The sequence below is a fragment of the Ranitomeya imitator genome, chromosome 10 (assembly GCF_032444005.1).
Source record: "Ranitomeya imitator isolate aRanImi1 chromosome 10, aRanImi1.pri, whole genome shotgun sequence".
In the NCBI taxonomy this organism is placed as follows: domain Eukaryota; kingdom Metazoa; phylum Chordata; class Amphibia; order Anura; family Dendrobatidae; genus Ranitomeya; species Ranitomeya imitator.
In genome coordinates this window covers 71,106,146-71,127,503 of record NC_091291.1, presented here as the reverse complement: position 1 = coordinate 71,127,503, position 21,358 = coordinate 71,106,146, and the positions used below count along the sequence as shown (strand labels likewise).

The 21,358-nt window shown below is 47.5% G+C and overlaps 1 protein-coding gene across 2 annotated transcripts in view; it reads left to right on the top strand.

Annotated features, from left to right (window-relative positions):
• The first annotated feature begins 3,585 nt into the window (after window positions 1–3,585).
• The window catches only part of LOC138651456 (myosin-10-like), a 274,522-nt gene continuing 256,749 nt past the window's right edge, over window positions 3,586–21,358 (top strand). The window contains exon 1 of one of the 2 annotated variants that reach the window (XM_069741674.1): window positions 3,586–3,782. The gene's annotated coding sequence lies outside the window, so the exon portion shown is untranslated. The remainder of the gene's footprint in view (window positions 3,783–21,358) is intronic. The other variant, XM_069741671.1, reaches the window with a different exon arrangement.

Sequence of the window (21,358 nt, the reverse complement as noted above, 5' to 3'; positions counted from 1 at the left end):
CTGAGTGAGCGGTCATGTGGTACCGCTAATTAAGGTCATGAATATGCGCATATGACCACGTGACCGCTCACTCAGGACGCGCTACAGACGCTGAGAGCAGGCATCGCTGGAGCAGGTGAGTATCCTCTTCAGGGAGGGTGGGTGGGACTCGGAGACTTGGAGGTGGGGGGACTCGGAGGCGGGGGGCGGGGCCGTCGGGCGCGTTTTTGACCCGGGCCAGGACTTATAAAAAAAAAACAAAAAAAAAACACCTTGCTCAGGTGCCGCCCCCCGCAATGTCGCCGCCCTAGGCACATGCCCTCGCGTGCCTAGTGGCAAATACGGCCCTGCCGGTTGGCATTCTTAAGGAGGGGGTGATTCTTTCTGCTATCTCCCCTGATTTGCGGCAGGTGCTTCAGGAATTTCAGGCTGATAGGCCTGACCGCTGTCCTGTGGGGAAGCTGTTTGTTCCTGATAGATGGACAAGTAAGGTAATTTCTGAGGTTCATTGTTCAGTGTTGGCTGGTCATCCTGGGATTTTTGGTACCAGAGATTTGGTTGCTAGATCCTTTTGGTGGCCTTCCTTGTCTAGCGATGTGCGTGCTTTTGTGCAGTCCTGTGGGACTTGCGCCCGGGCCAAGCCTTGCTGTTCCCGCACTAGTGGGTTGCTTTTGCCTTTGCCGGTCCCTGAGAGGCCCTGGACGCATATTTCCATGGATTTTATTTTGGATCTTCCTGTTTCCCAGAAGATGTCTGTTATCTGGGTTGTTTGTGACCGGTTCTCTAAAATGGTCCATCTGGTACCTTTGCCTAAGTTGCCTTCCTCCTCAGATCTGGTTCCATTGTTTTTTCAGCATGTGGTTCGTTTGCATGGCATTCCGGAGAATATTGTGTCTGACAGAGGTTCTCAGTTTGTCTCTAGGTTTTGGCGGGCCTTTTGTGCTAGGATGGGCATTGACATCTTTTTCTTCGGCGTTTCATCCTCAGACTAATGGCCAAACTGAGCGAACTAATCAGACCTTGGAGACCTATTTGAGATGCTTTGTGTCTGCTGATCAGGATGATTGGGTGTCTTTCTTGCCGTTGGCCGAGTTTGCCCATAATAATCGGGCTAGTTCGGCTACTTTGGTTTCATCTTTCTTTTGTAATTTTGGTTTTCATCCTCGTTTTTCTTCTGGGCAGGTTGAGCCTTCTGATTGTCCTGGTGTTAATTCTGTGTTGGACAGGCTGCAGCAGATTTGGACTCATGTGGTGGACAATTTGACGTTGTCTCAGGAAAGGGCTCAACATTTTGCTAACCGCCGTCGGCGTGTTGGTCCCCGGCTTCGTGTGGGGGATTTGGATTGGTTGTCTTCTCGTCATGTTCCTATGGAGGTTTCTTCTCCTAAGTTTAAGCCTCGGCTTATTGGTCCTTATAAAATTTCTGAAATTATTAATCCGGTGTCTCTTTTCGTTCGGCTCTTCCAGCCTCTTTTGCCATTCATGATGTTTTCCATAGATCTTTGTTGCGGAGATATGTGGTGCCCATTGTTCCCTCGGTTGACCCTCCTTGGTTGAGGGAGAGTTGGAATATAAGGTTGAGAAGATTTTGGATTCTCGTTTTTCGAGGCGGAGGCTTCAGTATCTTGTCAAGTGGAAGGGTTATGGCCAGGAGGATAATTCTTGGGTTGTTGCCTCCGATGTCCATGCCACCGATTTGGTTCGTGCTTTTCACCTGGCTCGTCCTGATCGGCCTGGGGGCTCTGGTGAGGGTTCGGTGACCCCTCCTCAAGGGGGAAGGGGGGGGACTGTTGTGAGTTCCGCTCTTGGGCTCCCTCCGGTGGTTGTAAGTGGCACTTTTGTGAGTTCTGCTCTTGGGCTCCCTCTTGTGGTTTCAAGTGGTATGGCTGCTCCTTGGAGTTAGCTGTCATCAGCTGCCTCCACTTATTGTCTCTTCTGCTCCGCTATTTACGTCTCGCTCTTTCTTCAGCCTGTGTCACTTGTCAATGTTTCCTGGCTGGATTCACATCTCTGCTTGGATTCTCCTGGTTTCCTGACCAGTTCTGCAAAGATAAGTTCTGGCTTTGCTCATTTCAGTCCACATGTTGTGGACTTAGTGTTTTGTGCATTCTATATTTGTCCAGCTTGTCAGTATGGATTATTTCTGCTAGCTGGAAGCTCTGGGAAGCAGATTTACCCTCCACACCTTTAGTCAGGTGTGGAGATTTTGTAAACTCTGTGTGGATTGTTTTGTAGTTTTTATACTGACCGCACAGTATCCTTTCCTGTCCTATCTATCAAGCTAGACTTGCCTCCTATGCTAAAATCTGATTTCATCTCTGCGTATGTTATTTTCCCCTCCTCTCACCGTCAATATTTGTGGGGGGCTATCTTTCCTTTGGGGATTTTCTCTGAGGCAAGATAGGTTTCCTGTTTCCATCTTTAGGGGAAGTTAGATCTTAGGCTGTGCCGAGGGGTCTAGGGAGCGTCAGGTACCCCCCACGGCTATTTTTAGTTGCGCTGCTAGGTTCAGGGTTTGCGGTCAGTACAGATACCACCTCCTTCAGAGCTTGTCTCATGTTGTTCCTAAACCACCAGATCATAACAGGGGACATTATTACAGGATGGGAGGGACATTATTACAGGATGGGGCCAGGATGGGGGGACATTATTACAGGATGGGGCCAGGATTTGGTGACATTATTACAGGATGGGGTCACAGTATTACAGGATGGTGCCAGGATGGAGGGGGACATTATTACCGGATGGGCCACATTATTACAGGATGGGGCCATGATGGGGAGACATTATTACAGGATGGGGGACATTATTACAGGATGAGGCCTGGATGGGGACATTATTACAGGATGGGGGACATTATTACAGGATGGGGCCAGGACTTGGTGATATTATTACAGGATGGGGTGACTTTATTACAGGATGGGGCGACTTTATTACAGGATGGGGCCAGGATTTGGTGACATTATTACAGGATGGGGTGACATTATTACAGGATGGGGGGATAGTATTACAGGATGGGGGTGACATTATTACAAGATGGGGGACGTTATTACAGGATGGGGTCAGGATTTGGTGATATCATTACAGGATGGGGTTACATTATTACAGGATGGGGCCAGGATTTGGTGACATTATTACAGGATGGAGCCAGGATGGGTGGACATTATTACAGGATGGGGACATTATTACAGGATGGGGGGACATTATTACAGGAAGGTGCCAGAATGGAGGGGGACATTATTACCGGATGGGGCACATTATTACAGGATGAGGCCAGGATGGGGGAACATTACAGGATGGGGGACATTATTACAGGAAGGGGCCAGGATTTGGTGACATTATTACAGGATGGGGCCAGGATGGGTGGACATTATTACAGGATGGGTGGACATTATTACAGGATGGGGTGCATTATTACAGGGCATCCTACATCATAGCATGTTTGTTGGTGAGGACAGAAGTCCAAATGCTGCACTTGGTCCCATAGGACTCTAGTTATGGCACAGTACGGGTGGGCCTATGTCACCATGGTGGTAAGGGTGAGGTGCCCCTCTGAGCAGCCTGATACGCGCGCAGCTGCTCCACACGTCAGTCCCTGCGCCCCGCACACTCATCCTCCAGGCTCCGGCAGTGCTACCACACGGCCGCCAGCAGGGGGCGCTGTGACGTGCGGCTGCCGGGATATTCTGCCTGGCTCCCGCTCTGCTGTCCACCCTCCCGGATCACGGGCCGCTGCTTCACCGTTTGCTGTTTCATTGCAGGGAAGTCGCTGGCCAGACGGCAGGACTCGGCGCAGCGAGCAGGTAGGTGACGCATCACGTGATCCCGCCGCACTGTTCTGTACAGGATGATGCGATAGTAATGTGCTACCCGGAGCCCGCACTGATGCTGCACGGTGGGCACCTCCTCATCTACCGGCCGCAGTGTAGCCCCGGGGCGCTGTGCGGTAATGCCGAGGCCGGGCCTGGTGGCAGAGCTAGTGGCTGCAGCCCCGGGCACTCTGCTGTCACCCGGAGCGCTTGCTGTCAGTGCCGGGCCGCCAGTGCCGGGTGCTGCGCGCGGTACCGCTGCGGACGTGTGTGCGCGGTGCTCTGTGCCCGTTATCTCGTGGCCCCGCGCGGCTCGGGATCCCGGGACGGGCTGTGTTCATATGACCGTACACGGGAGAGCTGACTCCATGGTAACGGGCGGCTCTGCTATATGTGCTGGTTCCATGTCCCCATAAGGCCTATAATTATAATAATCACAAGACACCTTTAATGGTTGGAATAAATGGCCGTGAGGTTTTATTTTGAGTTACAAAATCCAATTAATTAAATAAATAACCAATAAATAATATCCATAAGTTCATAAGTCCAAATGTCCTTAAACTTCCAGAAACCAAATCCACCCAAAGTTGAGTGATTTTTACCCACAAATAAAACCAAACGACAGGTGAATGATAACATAAAGGGAGGGAGGGCGGGCTCTTCTTTTCTTCAAGCGCCGGCGAACTGAGTATCCAACGCCGGTGCTCAGGTATATATCATAACAAAATCTGCCCAGCAACTGATTGACAACCAATCATCCATCAAAAATTTAGGCGGGCAAAAAGCCAGTCAGAACCAGATCTGGCTGCTTTTACATACAGTAACAGTAAATACCCTGACCTCAACTTGACCCCTAATATTCATGGCATAAATGAATGTGCCAGGCCTATGTGGACATGGGACCCCCGCTATATTTCTGCTGTCTGAGCTTACATTAGATGTTAGGCTGGTTTCACATTTGCGTTTAAATCCGCAGCGTTTAAAACGCATCCGCAAGTGGTGAAAAAAACGCATGTAAACGTGTACAAATACTGCGTTTTTTAGACGCCGCGTTTGTACGCGTTTACATGCGTTTTTTCCTGCGTTTGCGCTGTTGGTACGCATGATGAGAAAAATCAAGATCCAGACACTACAGAGGGCGTGTATTATGACGAAACGCGGAACGGTATAAACGCCTCCCCCAAAAGAAATTCATGAATAGCTGGTTTTTGTTCATTCTGCTTCACAAAAATCGGAATAAAAGGCAATAAAAAAATGTCACGTGCCCGAAAATGTTACCAATAAAAACGTCAACTCGTCCCGCAAAAAACAAGACCTCACATGACTCTGTGGACCAAAATATGGAAAAATTATAGCTCTCAAAATGTGGTAACGCAAAAAATATTTTTGGGAATAAAAAGCGTCTTTCAGTGTGTGACGGCTGCAAATCATAAAAATCCGCTAAAAAACCCGCTATAAATAGAAATCAAACCCCCCTTCATCACCACCTTAGTTAGGGAAAAATAAAAAAATTAAAAAAATATATTTCCATTTTCCGGTTAGGGTTTGGATCCCTTTATCGCCTTGATGGTGGGTTAGGGCTAGGGTTAGGGTTTGGATCCCTTTATCACCTTGATGGTGGGTTAGGGCTAGGGTTAGGGTTAGGTTTAGAGTTAGGGTTTGGATCCCTTTATCGCCTTGATGGTGGCTTAGGGCTAGGGTTAGGTTTAGGGTTAGGGTTTGGATCCCTTTATCGCCTTGATGGTGGCTTAGGGTTAGGGTTAGGGTTAGGGTTTGGATCCCTTTATCATCTTGATGGTGGCTTAGGGTTAGGGCGAGGGTTAGGGTTAGGATCCCTTTATCACCTTGATGGTGGGTTAGGGCTAGGGTTAGGGTTTGGATCTCTTTATCGCCTTGATGGTGGCTTAGGGTTAGGGTTTGGATCCCTTTATCACCTTGATGGTGGGTTAGGGCTAGGGTTAGGGTTAGGTTTAGAGTTAGGGTTTGGATCCCTTTATCGCCTTAATGGTGGCTTAGGGTTAGGGTTAGGGTTTGGATCCCTTTATCACCTTGATGGTGGGGGGTGGCTTATCAGTGTCTAGACTTGTTTTTCTCTATTGAAACGCATGCGTTCAAAAACGCAACCAAACGCATGTGCTTAAAACCGCATGTGTTTACATAGACAGCAATGCTTTTTTTTATGCAAACCGTGCGCAATCGAACGTATGAGTTTCCTGACGTCAAATAGACACCTCTAGAAATTACTACATGTTGCATTTCCGCGCCAAGCCGCAAGCGACAAAAAGACGCTTGCGTCGTCAATCGCGGCCAAACACGAACAAAAAAAAGCATGTGTTTTTAATGTTAAATATAGAAAAACACGACGCATGCGTTTATATGCGGTACAAACGCTGCGGCAAAAAACGCAAATGTGAAACCAGCCTAACCCCTTACTGACCTGAGATATGAGGCTATATGCACACGTTGCAGATTTCACTGTGGAGTGTTCCCCACCATTAGCGCAGCGTTTTTTTTTTGCCATTGATTTACATTGTACTGTAAATCACTTGCAGATCTTCAGCGTTTCTGTGCGGCAAAAAACGCAGGAAATCTGCAACGTGTGCACATAGCCTAAGAGGCTAGCCTCCCCACACAGGTGACAATCCAGCAGCTGTCGGCTGTACACTACAGCTGGCACCTTGCTGCATCAGCCACGATCGGTGTTGTCACCGTCCATATCTGTTTAACCCCTTAGATGCTACTGTCAATAGTGACTACATCATTATAGATGGCTAACAGTGTGGCTTCTCCCTCTTTGTCCCATCGGTGCCCTCAGATCATCATTGTGTGGCCCTTATGTTTGCCATGGCAATTCACAGCCAATTAGCGGCCTTATAGTCTGCCGGTTATAGCGGTCTCTTCAGACGTTACTGACATTTAGGTGGTATAAATACACTTTGCATGAATTCCTGAAAATCACCTGAAGGGTTAATAAACTACCGGACTGCAGTTTTCAGTGTGTGAGGAGGTGCCCTTTATAAAATGGTATCACTGTTGGGGGTTTCCCAATATATAGGACCACAAAGGCACTTCAAACCTGGATAGGTCACTAAAAAAATAAATTTAGTAAATTTCCTTGAAAAAATTACAAATGACCGCTACATTTTAAGGCTGTGTGCACACGTTACGTTTTTTTCGCGGTTTTTCCCAATAAAAACGCTATAAAACCGCAAAAAAACCGCATACAATAAGCATCCCATCATTTAGAATGAATTCCGCATGTTTTGTGCACATGATGCATTTTTTTCCGCGAAAAAAACGCATCACCGCAAAAAACGCAGCATGTTCATTAATTTTCCGTTTTTTTTTGCGGATTTCCCACTCCAAAATGCATTGGGAAGTGTCCGGAAAAAAACGCATAAAAAACCGCGGCAAAAACGCATGCGGATTTCTTGCAGAAAATGTCCGGAATTCTCAGGAATTTTCTGCAAGAAATCCTGAACGTGTGCACATAGCCTAAAACCTCCTAGAATGCGAACACCGTAGAATAACATTTTACAGATGGTGCTGATGTAAAGCCGACACGAGGGAAATGTTGTTAATGTTTCTCTGTGGTGACGATCTGATTAGGGCAGAGACAGACACCGTACTTCTCCTGTGAGAACCGCATGGTAAACCTCGGACTCTCCTGACCTCAGCGTGACAGCTGCATAGAAATCCATCATACTGTCTTCCTCAGGAGAGGGGCCGGGCCAGTCCGTGCAGTGCGATGTGATCCTTCCACAACTCGGCCTTTAACCCCTTAATCCCATATGACGTACTATCCCGTCAAGGTGACCTGGGACTTAATTTCCAGTGACGGGTTAGTACGTCATAGTCGATCAGCCGCACTCACGGGGGAGCGAGGCTGATCGCTGCCGGGTGTCTGCTGACTATCGCAGATGACATCCGGCACTATGTGCCAGGAGCAGTCACGGACCACTCCAGGCACATTAACCCCCGGAACACTGCGATCAAACATGACAGGGAAGCATTGCGCAGGGAGGAGGTTCTGACTCAAAGAATAAAACTGCTTTATCAAGTTTACCAACTGTGGAATGGTATAAGCGCCCCCCCAAAAGAAATTCATGAATAGCTGGTTTTTGGTCATTCTACCTCCCAAAAATCAGAATAAAAAAACGATAAAAAAAAGTCACATGCCCGAAAATGTTACCAATTAAAATGTCAACTCGTCCCACAATAAACAAGACCTCACATGACTCTGTGGTCCAAAATATGGAAAAATTATAGCTCTCAAAATGTGGAGACACAAAACTATTTTTTGCAATAAAAAGTGTCTTTTAGTGTGAGACGGCTGCAAATCATAAAAATCCACAAAAAAACTCGCTATAAAAGTGAATCAAATCCCCCTTCATCACCCCCTTAGTTAGGGAAAAATAATAACATTTAAAAAAATGTATTTCCATTTTCCTATTAGGGTTGGGGCTAAAGTTAGGGTTTCGATTACATTTACGCTTGGGATAAGGGTTGGGATTAGGGTTAGGGGTGTGGTTAGGGTTATGGTTGGGATTATTATTAGGGGTGTGTTTGGATTAGGGTTTCGGTTATAATTGGGGGTTTCCACTGTTCAGGCACATCAGGGGTTCTCCAAACACGACATGGCGTCCGATCTCAATTCCAGCCAATTCTGCGTTGAAAAAGTAATACAGTGCTCCTTCCCTTCCGAGCTCTCCCGTGTGCCCAAACAGGGGTTTACCCCAACATATGGGGTATCAGCGTACTCGGGACAAATTGGACAACAACTTTTGGGGTCCAATTTCTCCTGTTACCCTTGGGAAAATACAAAACCGGGGCTAAAAAATAATATTTGTGGAAACATTTTTTTATTTTTTTTATTTTCACGGCTCTGTGTTATAAAACATGTGTAGTGAAACACATGGGAGTTCAAAGTTCTCACAACACATCTAGATAAGTTCCTTGGGGGGTCTAGTTTCCAATATGGGGTCACTTGTGGGGGGTTTCTACTGTTTAGGTACATTAGGGGCTCTGCAAATGCAACATGACGCCCGCAGACCAATCCATTTAAGTCTGCATTCCAAACAATGCTCCTTCCCTTCCGAGCTCTGCGCCCAAACAGTGGTTTCCCCCCACATGTCAGGTATCAGCGTACTCAGGACAAGTTGGACAACAACTTTTAGGGTCCAATTTCTCCTGTTACTCTTGGGAAAATACAAAACTGGGGGCTAAAAAACAATTTTTGTGGAAAAAAAAGAATTTTTATTTTCACGGCTCTGCGTTATAAACTGTAGTGAAACACTTGGAGGTTCAAAGTTTTCATAATACATCTAGAAAAGTTCCTTAGGGGGTCTTCTTTCCAAAATGGTGTCACTTGTGGGGGGTTTCAATGTTTAGGCACATCAGGGGCTCTCCAAGCACGACATGGCGTCCCATCTCAATTCCAGTCAATTTTGCATTGAAAAGTCAAACGGCGCTCCTTCCCTTCCAAGCTCTGCCATGCGCCCAAACAGTGGTTTACCCCCACATATGGGGTATCAGCGTACTCAAGACAAATTGCACAACAACTTTTGGAGTCCAGTTTCTTCTGTTACCCTTGGGAAAATAAAAAATTGGGGGCGAAAAGATAATTTTTGTGAAAAAATATGATTTTTTTTTTTTTGCGGCTCTAAATTATAAACTTCTGTGAAGCACTTGGTGGGTCAAAGTGCTCACCACACATCTAGATAAGTTCCTTAGGGGGTCTACTTTCCAAAATGGTGTCACTTGTGGGGGTTTCAATGTTTAGGCACATCAGGGGCTCTCGAAACGCGATATGGCGTCCGATCTCAATTCCTGTCAATTTTGCATTGAAAAGTCAAATGGCGCTCCTTCCCTTCCGAGCTCTGCCATGCGCCCGAACAGTGGTTTAGCCCCCACACACGGGGTATCAGCGTACTCAGGACAAATTGTACAACAGCTTTTGGGGTCCAATTTCTCCTGTTACCCTTGGTAAAATAAAACAAATTGGAGCTGAAGTAAATTTTTTGTGAAAAAAAGTTAAATGTTCATTTTGTTTAAACCCCTTCATGACCTTGGGATTTTTTGTTTTTCCATGTTCGTTTTTCACTCCCCTCCTTCCCAGAGCCATAACTTTTTTATTTTTCCGTCAATATGGCCATGTGAGGGCTTATTTTTTGCGGGATGAGTTGTACTTTTGAACGACATCATTGGTTTTAGCATGTCGTGTACTAGAAAACGGGAAAAAAATTCCAAGTGCGGTGAAATTGCAAAACAAGTGCAGTCCCACACTTGTTTTTTGTTTGGCTTTTTTGCTAGGTTCACTAAATGCTAAAACTGACCTGACATTATGATTCTCCAGGTCATTACGAGTTCATAGACACCAAACATGACTAGGTTATTTTTTACCTAAGTGGTGAAAAAAAAATCCAAACTTTGCTAAAAAAAAATAAAAAAAAAAATTGTGCCATTTTCCGATACTCGTAGCGTCTCCATTTTTCATGATCTGGGGTCGGTTGAGGGCGTATTTTTTGCGTGCCGAGATGACGTTTTCAATGATAGCATTTTGGTGCAGATACGTTCTTTTGATCGCTTGTTATTGCATTTTAATGCAATGTCGCGGCAACCATAAAAACGTAATTCTGGCGTTTCGAATTTTTTTCTTGCTACGCCGTTTAGCGATCAGGTTAATGCTTTTTTTGATAGATCGGGCGATTCTGAATATGGCGATACCAAATATGTGTAGATTTGATTTTTTTTTTTTATTGATTTATTTTGATTGGGGCGAAAGGGGGTGATTTAAACTTTTATATTTTTTTTATTTTTTTCACATTTTTTTAAACTTTTTTTTTTTTCACTTTTGCCATGCTTCAATAGCCTCCATGGGAGGCTAGAAGCAGGCACAGCACGATCGGCTCTGCTACATAGCAGCGATCTGCTGTTCGCTGCTATGTAGCAGAAATGGAGGTGTGCTGTGAGCGCCGACCACAGGGTGGCGCTCACAGCCACCGGCGATCAGTAACCATAGAGGTCTCAAGGACCTCTATGGTTACAAGGTACAAGCATCGCCGACCTCCGATCATGTGACGGGGGTCGGCGATGCCGTCATTTCCGGCCGCCCGGCCGAATGCGGTAGTTAAATGTCGCTGTCAGCGTTTGACAGCGGCATTTAACTATTTAATAGGCGTGGGCAGATCGCGATTCTTCCCGCGCCTATTACGGGCACATGTCAGCTGTTCAAAACAGCTGACATGTCCCGGCTTTGATGCGGGCTCACCGCCGCCGGAGCCCACATCAAAGCGGGGCGTACTATCCCGTCCGAGGTCAGAAAGGGGTTAAACATTCCAAAAATTCCTGTCAAACACCTGAAGGGTTAATAAACTTCTTTAATGTGGTTTTTAGCACCTTGATGGGTGCAGTTTTTAGAATGGTGTCACACTTGGGTATTTTCTATCATATAGACCCCTCAAAATGACTTCAAATGAGATGTGGTCCCTAAAAAAAAATTGCTTCCAAAAATGTGCTGATGTAAAGTAGACATGTGGGAAATGTTACTTATTAAGTATTTTGTGTGACATATCTGTGTGATTTAAGGGCATAATAGTTAAAAAATTGTGAAATTTTCAAAACTTTCACCAAATTTTCATTCTTTTCACAAGTAAACGCAGGTAATATCAAAGAAATTTTACCACTAACATGAAGTACAATATGTCACGAGAAAACAATGTCAGAATCATCAGGATCCGTTGAAGCGTTCCAGAGTTATTACCTCATAAAGGGACAGTGGTCAGAATAGTAAAAATTGGCCCGGTCATTAACATGCAAACCGCGCTTGGGGATAAAGGGTTAAAGAGATAATCATTTTGATGAGTTTGAAAATTGTATATTATTTAACATTTTTCTTAAATTTCTGATATTTTTTGTAAATAAACACAAAACATATCAACCTAAATTTACTATTTATCATAAATCTGTGCGCTGTGTAGTGCTCTGTGCGCTGTGTAGTGCTCTGTGTGCGCTGTGTAGTGCTCTGCGTGCGCTGTGTAGTGCTCTGCGTGCGCTGTGTAGTGCTTTGCGTGCGCTGTGTAGTGCTCTGCGTGCGCTGTGTAGTGCTCTGTGTGCGCTGTGTAGTGCTCTGTGTGCGCTGTGTAGTGCTCTGTGTGCGCTGTGTAGTGCTCTGCGTGCGCTGTGTAGGGCTCTGCGTGCGCTGTGTAGAGCTCTGCGTGCGCTGTGTAGTGCTCTGCGTGCGCTGTGTAGTGCTCTGCGTGCGCTGTGTAGTACTCTGCGTGCGCTGTGTAGTATTCTGCGTGCGCTGTGTAGTGCTCTGCGTGCGCTGTGTAGTGCTCTGCGTGCGCTGTGTAGTGCTCTGCGTACGCTGTGTAGTGCGCTGTGTGCGAAGTGTAGTGCTCTGCGTGCTCTGTGCGCTGTGTAGTGCTCTGCGTGCGCTGTGTAGTGCTCTGCGCTGTGTAGTGCTATTTGCGCTGTGTAGTGCGCTGTGTAGTGCTCTGTGCACTGTGTAGTGCTCTGCGTGCGCTGTGTAGTGCTCTGCTCTGTGTAGTGCTCTTTGCGCTGTGTAGTGCGCTGTGTAGTGCTCTGTGCACTGTGTAGTGCTCTGCGTGCGCTGTGTAGTGCTCTGCGTACGCTGTGTAGTGCTCTGCGTCCGCTGTGTAGTGCTCTGTGTAGTGCGCTGTGTTCGCTGTGTAGTGCTTTGCGTGCGCTGTGTAGTGCTTTGCGTGCGCTGTGTAGTGCTCTGTGCGCTGTGTAGTGCGCTGTGTAGTGCGCTGTGTAGTGCTCTGCACTGTGTAGTGCTCTTTACGCTGTGTAGTGCTCTGTGCACTGTGTAGTGCTGTGTATTGCTCTGTGTGCTGTTTATTGATCTGTGTGCTGTGTAGTGCTCTGTGCACAGTGTAGTGCTGTGTATTGCTCTGCGCTGTGTAGTGCTCTGTGCAGTGCTCTGTGTGCGCTTTGTAGTGCTCTGTGTGCTGTGTAGTGCTTTGTAGTGCTCTGTGCGCTGTGTAGTGCTCTGCGCGCTGTGTAGTGCTCTGTGCGCTGTGTAGTGCTCTGTGCGCTGTGTAGTGCTCTGCGCTGTGTAGTGCTCTGTGCGCTGTGTAGTGCTCTGTGCGCTGTGTAGTGCTCTGTGCGCTGTGTAGTGCTCTGTGCGCTGTGTAGTGCTCTGTGCGCTGTGTAGTGCTCTGTGTGCGCTGTGTAGTGCTCTGTGTGCGCTGTGTAGTGCTGTGTAGTGCTCTGTGTGCGCTGTGTAGTGCTGTGTAGTGCTCTGTGTGCGCTGTGTAGTGCTGTGTAGTGCTCTGTGTGCGCTGTGTTGCGCTGTGTGTGCGCTGTGTAGTGTTCTGTGTGCGCTGTGTGTGCTGTGTAGTGCTCTGCGTGCTCTGTGTGCGCTGTGTAGTGCTCTGCGTTCTGTGTGCGCTGTGTAGTGCTCTGCGTGCGCTGTGTAGTGCTCTGTGTGCGCTGTGTAGTGCTCTGTGTGCGCTGTGTTGTGCTGTGTGTGCGCTGTGTAGTGTTCTGTGTGCGCTGTGTTTGCTGTGTAGTGCTCTGCGTGCTCTGTGTGCGCTGTGTAGTGCTGTGCGTTCTGTGTGCGCTGTGTAGTGCTCTGTGTGCTCTGCGTGCGCTGTGTAGTGCTCTGTGTGCGCTGTGTAGTGCTCTGCGTGCGCTCTGCGTGCTCTGTGTGCGCTGTGTAGTGCTCTGCGTTCTGTGTGCGCTGTGTAGTGCTCTGCGTTCTCTGTGTGCGCTGTGTAGTGCTCTGCGTTCTGTGTGCGCTGTGTAGTGCTCTGTGTGCGCTGTGTAGTGCTCTGCCTGCTCTGTGTGCGCTGTGTAGTGCGCTGTGTAGTGCGCTGTGTAGTGCTCTGCCTGCTCTGTGTGCGCTGTGTAGTGCTCTGTGTGCGCTGTGTAGTGCTCTGTGTGCGCTGTGTAGTGCGCTGTGTAGTGCTCTGCCTGCTCTGTGTGCGCTGTGTAGTGCGCTGTGTAGTGCTCTGCGTGCTCTGTGTAGTGCCCTGTGTAGTTACCACCCTCTATATGATCTTTGTAAGTGCTATTCCGTGCAGTAAAGCATTGGTTCTGGAATTACGCAGGCTCCCCACGGTGTCAGGAGTTGTCATGTAACCACATCTACATCGGACAGTTAAACCACAGAATTTTTCATGTGCAAAAAAAACACATCGGTAAAAATTGGTGCAATAAGGGAAGATGGCCTAAGTGTCCTGGTAAAGCTGGTGAACAGGACTAGGCCAAGCGAGGAGGACAGCGGGGAGCATGGGGCACCGTACCTCAGGGTCTGATCGCTGGGGACTCGTGGACAGGCCCTGACGCCATCTCCCCACACATGGGGCCAGCAATGGACGCACAATTTAGTGTCCCGTTAGCTGCAGCTTGTACCGCACCCGACATGTGCAAGGAGCGGGCACGTCTCAGGAGGCATTGCTAGGCACTGATACTGGATTGTGGCATACATTTACATACTGAATGGGGCACTCGTGGACTGGTTACATCGGGCCACTGTTACAATGGGAGCTGAATTTCTGTACAGTCAGGCACAGGAGCGCTGTGATTTTGGATTATTTGGTGATGGAAGCCGCCCAGTATATTTACCACCTTCCTGCCAGAGACTCCGAATCAGCGAAACAATGCTGGTCTGATATGGGTGAATAAGACGCCTCCTGAAGTGCTGCCTTGTGCTGTTTGTAGATCAGCAGGTAGGGGGCGCTGTAGTCCTGGCTTTCCACACCATGTGTAATACAGGAAACACTAGCCCTGTTATTGGATCGTCTGGCCAATTTAGGAAACACTGGTGCTGAGCTCGGTGACCCGGCAGCCCGGAGACATGTCTGTAAGACTGCTACATACAAGGCCGCTCAGCCTGTGCAGTCATTGAGCGTTGTATCCACTGTCATATTTTTTATTGTTATATTTTTAAGATTTAAATAAATGCTGAAATGTACTTTTTATGTCTTGTATTGAGTCAATGGCCCATTTAATGTGAACCTGACCGATCCACGGGCGGCATGTATCAGACACTGGCTGCATCATATAGTTTATCTCTGTAATGCTGCTGTACATGTGTGCCGAGAGACTGCTGCAGTGTCACTGAGTAGATGGTGTGGTCCCTGTATCTCTGTACATGTGTGCCGAGGTGCGGCGGCCGAGGACCTGCTGAGACTGCTCCGGTGTCCCTGAGTAGATGGTGTGGTCCCTGTATCTCTGTACCTGTGTGCCGAGGTGCGGCGGCAGAGGACCTGCTGAGACTGCTCCGGTGTCACTGAGTAGATGGTGTGGTCCCTGTATCTCTGTACATGTGTGCCGAGGTGCGGAGGACCTGCTGTGACTGCTCCAGTGTCGCTGAGTAGATGGTGTGGTCCCTGTATCTCTGTACATGTGTGGCGGCGGAGGACCTGCTGAGACTGCTCCGGTGTCACTGAGTAGATGGTGTGGTCCCTATATCTCTGTACATGTGTGCCGAGGAGTGGCGGCAGAGGACCTTCTGAGACTGCTCCAGTGTCGCTGAGTAGATGGTGTCGTCCCTGTATCTCTGTACATGTGTGCCAAGGTGTGGCGGCAGAGGACCTGCTGAGACTACTCCGGTGTCGCTGAGTAGATTGTGTGGTACATGTGTGCCGAGGTGCGGTGGCGGAGGACCTGCTGAGACTGCTCCGGTGTCGCTGAGTAGATGGTGTGGTCCCTGTATCTCTGTACATGAGTGCCGAGGTGCGGAGGACCTGCTGAGACTGCTCCAGTGTCACTCCCTATATCTCTGTACATGTGTGCCGAGGAGTGGCGGCAGAGGACCTTCTGAGACTGCTCCAGTGTCGCTGAGTAGATGGTGTGGTCCCTGTATCTCTGTACATGTGTGGCGGCGGAGGACCTGCTGAGACTGCTCCAGTGTCGCTGAGTAGATGGTGTGGTCCCTGTATCTCTGTACATGTGTGGCGGCGGAGGACCTGCTGAGACTGCTCCAGTGTCGCTGAGTAGATGGTGTGGTCCCTGTATCTCTGTACATGTGTGGCGGCGGAGGACCTGCTGAGACTGCTCCAGTGTCGCTGAGTAGATGGTGTGGTCCCTGTATCTCTGTACATGTGTGGCGGCGGAGGACCTGCTGAGACTGCTCCAGTGTCGCTGAGTAGATGGTGTGGTCCCTGTATCTCTGTACATGTGTGGTGGCAGAGGACCTGCTGAGACTGCTCCAGTGTCGCTGAGTAGATGGTGTGGTCCCTGTATCTCTGTACATGTGTGGTGGCGGAGGACCTGCTGAGACTGCTCCAGTGTCGCTGAGTAGATGGTTGTATGTGCAGGAGGAATGCCGCAGTGCTGGATCTCTGTCCTTTGGACACACTGTCATTGTTGGCCGTTCTGATGAATATTACCTGCAGGTTTTATGGCGTCATCAGTCTTTAGACAAAGATGAAACTAAGAAAAACTTTTACATGTTCCTCCAGAATCTGTCATTGTCACCTCTGTGAGAAAAGCAAACCTGAACCGTGCATACTGCAGTGTAGACTTCAGACCTTCTAGGCTCGTCTGACGTATATCGGCCACATAGGCTGCTGTGCCTCTCACTATCAGAAATACCAGACATGCCACAGTGAAGGAAGCTGTCCTTTCTTCCATTTGAACCACTCCTCGAATGTTAGTGAGCTAACACATAATTGTATGTTTAGTTTTGTTCTTTCCTGACCTTGTTCACACAGTCCAGTTTGACTTTTTAGCAGAAAACAATGAGTGGCTCCTAATAGGAGAGTACATCTAATATATCTGTTTTTAGAATTCCTTTTCTGGCTATAATAAAGTAATGGAAAATGTTAAAGCCCAAGCTGTGCTGTGTGATCCGGGCCCTAGAGGTTTGTATCAGGCTTTCTGTAAAACAATTGATACTCTTATTTTTCTAGTTAAATGTTAACGGGAGAAGGGCAAAGGTTATTTTTCCCATGTCATTGATAAGATTAACTATAGTAAAGAATACAAGATGTTGCATGGTAACATCATTACAGGTCAACAGTCAGATACTTAGCTGAAACCTGGAAAGAAAAATATATTTGTTCCTAGTTTTTCTGCCCCTATGGACATTGGTACTTCAGTGGGTGTCTGATTAACACAGGTTATTGTCTGATTGGGGATAGGGGATAACTTGCTGATTGGGGTGGGGGTCTAATGCTGGGACCAGACCGATGAACAGATCGGCACACATTGGTGCGGCAGTGCTTATAATGCACCCTGCCCTCCATTCTTTTTCTAAGGGACTGCAGAGTGCTACGCTCGCCTTTTGTGAACGTAGCTGTGGTCAGTTCTCCAACCTGCCACGCCATCTTGTAACAGGGTTAAAAGATCCCTGTCGGAGATAAAAGGTGGTAACTGATCATCTAGTTATCACCTATCCAACTTAACCTATCTAATGCAGGATTCACTAAACCATCTCAGACAGATGTGTGTCCAGCCTCTGTCTGAAGGCTTCCATTGAAGGAGAACTCACCACCTCTCATGGCAGCCTGTTCTACTCATTGATCACCCTCACTGTCAAAAAGTTTTTCTAATATCTCATCTGTATCTTCTCCCTTTCAGCTTCATTCCATTACTTCTCTTGTTTCCATGTGCAAAAGAGAATAATGATGATCCCTCTACACTGTGACATCCCTTCAGATATTTGTAGACATCTATTAACCCCTTAACGACCACCGATACGCCTTGTAACGGCGATAGTTAAGGGTACTTAAACCACAGCTGTGAAAGAAGTGTATAGCGCCCCCAGAGTCGGATGATTCAGGTTGGTTTTTACCAACCCCGGGCTGCGATCGCCGGTAATTAACCATTTCTTTGCCCCCTGATGTGAGCGCACATCAGAGGACAGAGAAAAAGGGTCCCCGAGTCCCCCCCGGTACCTCCCGGTGCTGCTCGGCCCTCTTGCATCCCTCCATGGGCGCCGCCATCTTCTTCCGGGAAAAAAATGGCGGGCGGATGGGTAGTGCACCTGATCTGCCGGCTGACACCCGGCAGATCTCAGGGTCTCAGCTGCCGGGGGTAGCAGAGATCCCCAAAGAACATGATTGCGGTCGCCGTTACTAAACGTGTAACTGCGGCCCGCAAAAAAAAAAAAAAAAAAAAGTGATGTGCCATTTAATTTCTCTCTCCTCTGATGTGATCGCACACCAGTGGAGAGAGAAATAGAGTCCCCGTTTCCCCCCCCCCCCCCCCTTACCTCCATTGTCCCTTTGTGGCCCCCTGAACTCCCCCATGCCTCCAGCTTCTTCCGGGAGAAAATGGCGGACGCATGCGCAGTGCGCCCGCCGTAGTCTGCCGGCCTGCACCCGGCAACAATAGGAAGACGCTAAGAGGAAGCATCGAGGGAGCTGGATAAGTATTTTAATGCCAGCGGGCGGGCGCACAGGGGGAGGGAGGGAGGAGATTACCGGGAACTTTATTTTAACAAAAAAAAAAAAGATTTTTCATTCCTTCGCTCCAGCGAACGCTGCTGGGAAGAAGGAATGAATGGGGCTTCAGCACCACAAGCTGGGGGGACAGCGCTTACTGTAGCGCTGTCTCTTGCACGGCACATGGACTGCACACGGACAACATCCGTGTGCGGTACGTGTTTTACACGGACCCATTGACTTTAATGGGTCCGTGTGATCCGTGCGTTCCCACAAACACTGACATGTCTCCGTGTTTTTGAAACGGACACACGGTCCGTGAAAACACGCTGACATGTGCAGAGACACATTGATTTTAATGTGCCTACGTGAGTCAGTGTTTTCGGTACGTGAGGAAACTGTCACCTCACATACCGGAGCCACTGACGTGTGAAACCGGCCTTATAGCCAGCTGTATTGACACAGTTTCAACAAGATCATCTAAACTATCATGTTGCTGTTCATCTGAAGCAACTTCAGTTTGCTCCTCAGTTACAATACTGTGTTCCTCTATTTCAAACATTTCTGTGTCTGTGGACCCAGAATGTTCTTCTAGCTGCTGGTCACCATTATTACTCTCATTCATTAGCTTAATAGTAATTATCATATTTGAAGCATTGTCAGTTACGACAGAAAGAACTTGCTCTTTTTTAAGTTCATAGTCTTGCAGAACCTTTTCCACCAAGACCTGGAGAAACTCACTGGTGTGATGAGCTTTGGTGTCTTTTACTGCCAATGTCTTGGTAACGATTTCATTTTTGTCACAAACAAATCGGACATTGATGGCAAAATAGTTCACTCTGTGACGTGTGCAGGCATCCATTTTAAGAAAGCGTCCCTTGAGAGTTTTTTTTAGTTCTTCCTTTTGTTTAAAAGCTTCTTCGATTACTAATTTTATAATACTTTCTCTCCAGAGAAACACCAAGCTTGCGGGCCATTTCCCCATTCAGACACACAAAAGCTGGTCGTGAAAATAATGAAATAGGCACCCTATCCTATACAACAAGCTCTATGTTCTGTTTTTTTAAATGTATCCACTGTCATTGTCACAGTAACGTTTTCACTGACAAAATATCTTGCAACTGATGGATGCAAAGTTCTCTGCTCCTTTGTTTGGCTGGAAGAGCTGGGCACTGGTTCATTGGTTTGGATGCAGTCTTTCTCATCCACTGCTTTCAGTACTTCTGGATGAAAGCGCTGTAAATGTCTCTTTAGATTAGAAGCTCTGGTAGGAGCATTTTTATCTTTGCCTGAATATGCACTAATCTTGACTTCACAGCATTTGTTTTCGTCTGGATCATTTGTCATACACTGACAGACATAATGTTTTCTATCTTGAGTGATGGTGAAATGTTCAAATACAGCTGATTTAATGTGACGCTTCTTTGACATTCCATTCTCAGTTTTTTAATTCTGCATTCAAAATCCAAATGACAATTGTTTTTCCTAAAAACAATTGTACAGTATTATTGCCAGGTCGTACAACTGATATAGTGGTCAGTAATACTGTTATTCCTCATGTACTCACTGATGCAAAGTTTGTTGAAAGGATAATACTTCTTAGGCTAGGGTCATATTGCGTTAGAACAGTCCGTTTAGCGCATAGCGCTATGGACTGCGCTAACGCAATGATCCAAAAGGGATCGCGTTAGCCGATCCCGCTAGCGCAGATCCCCGATCTGCGCTAGCGAGGAACGGACTGCGAACGCTGCTTGACGGCACATCGCTAGCGCACGCCCACATAGCGATGCGTTCGCCATTACAATCAATGGCGGCGTTAATGGACTACATTACAGCACGTTATGCCGTGGTGTAACGTAGTCCGTTAAACGGGGTCACAACGCAATGCCTTACAGTCTTCCTCTTCTGAGTAGCAGCTGTGAGATGCTTGGAAGACTAACATCTAGTCTAGAGGAGGAGCTTTACTACTAAGAATTTGCAACACATTTTCACTTTCAGTTTCATACATTGTAAGTAGGGGGGTTGGGGCAGCATGAGGTTACCAAGTATAAGATTAGATAAGGGCAGTGGAGAACAGTGACACACAAGAAGTAAGGGTACTGTTACACTATACGATTTACCAACGATCACGACCAGCGATACGACCTGGGCGTGATCGTTGGTAAGTCGTTGTGTGGTCGCTGGAGAGCTGTCACACAGACAGCTCTCCAGCGACCAACGATGCCGAGGTCCCCGGGTAACCAGGGTAAACATCGGGTTACTACATACTTACATTCCGGTGTCTGTCCCTTGCCGTCTGCTTCCCGCACACTGACTGACTGCGCGCTGTGCTCTGCTTTCACTTTACGGCCGGCAGTCAGTCAGTGCGGGAAGCAGACGGCAAGGGACCTGACGGACACCGGAATGTAAGTATGTACTGTTTTTTTTTTTTTACATTTACGATGGTAACCAGGATAAACATCGGGTTACTAAGCGCGGCCCTGCGCTTAGTAACCCGATGTTTACCCTGGTTACAAGCGAACGCATCGCTGGATCGGTGTCGCACACACCGATCCAGCGATGACAGCGGGAGATCCAGCGACGAAAGAAAGTTCCAAACGATCTGCTACGACGTACGATTCTCAGCAGGGTCCCTGATCGCTGCTGCGTGTCAGACACAGCGATATCGTATGGATATCGCTGGAACGTCACGAATCGTGCCGTCGTAGCGATCAAAATGGCACTGTGTGACGGTACCCTAAGAAATGTCTCTATCTCCAGCAGAACTGCTTATCACTGTTGTTCATAGTTTGATAGAACATATATATTTGAGTAACATTTATAAAATTCATATGAAAGTTCAATCATGAAATATTCTCCGACTCCACAGCCCTGGTTCCTCGTAGGTCATACTTTGCAGTCCGCTCACCATCTTGGTAGCTCTTCTCTAAATTTGCTCCAGTTTTTCAATGTCTTTTTTAAAATGTGGCGCCCAGAACTGGACACAGTATTCCAGATGAGACCTGACTAAGGAGGAGTAGAAAGGGGATAATTACTTCACATCTTCTAGACCATGATCCTCTTAATACATCCTAGAACTGTTTGCCTTTTTTTTTTGCTGCTGCATCACTCTGTTGACTCACTTGCAGTCTGTGATCTATTAGTATACTCAAGTCTTTTTCATACGTGCTGTTGCTTAGTTCTAGTCCTCCAGTTCTGTTGGTGAAA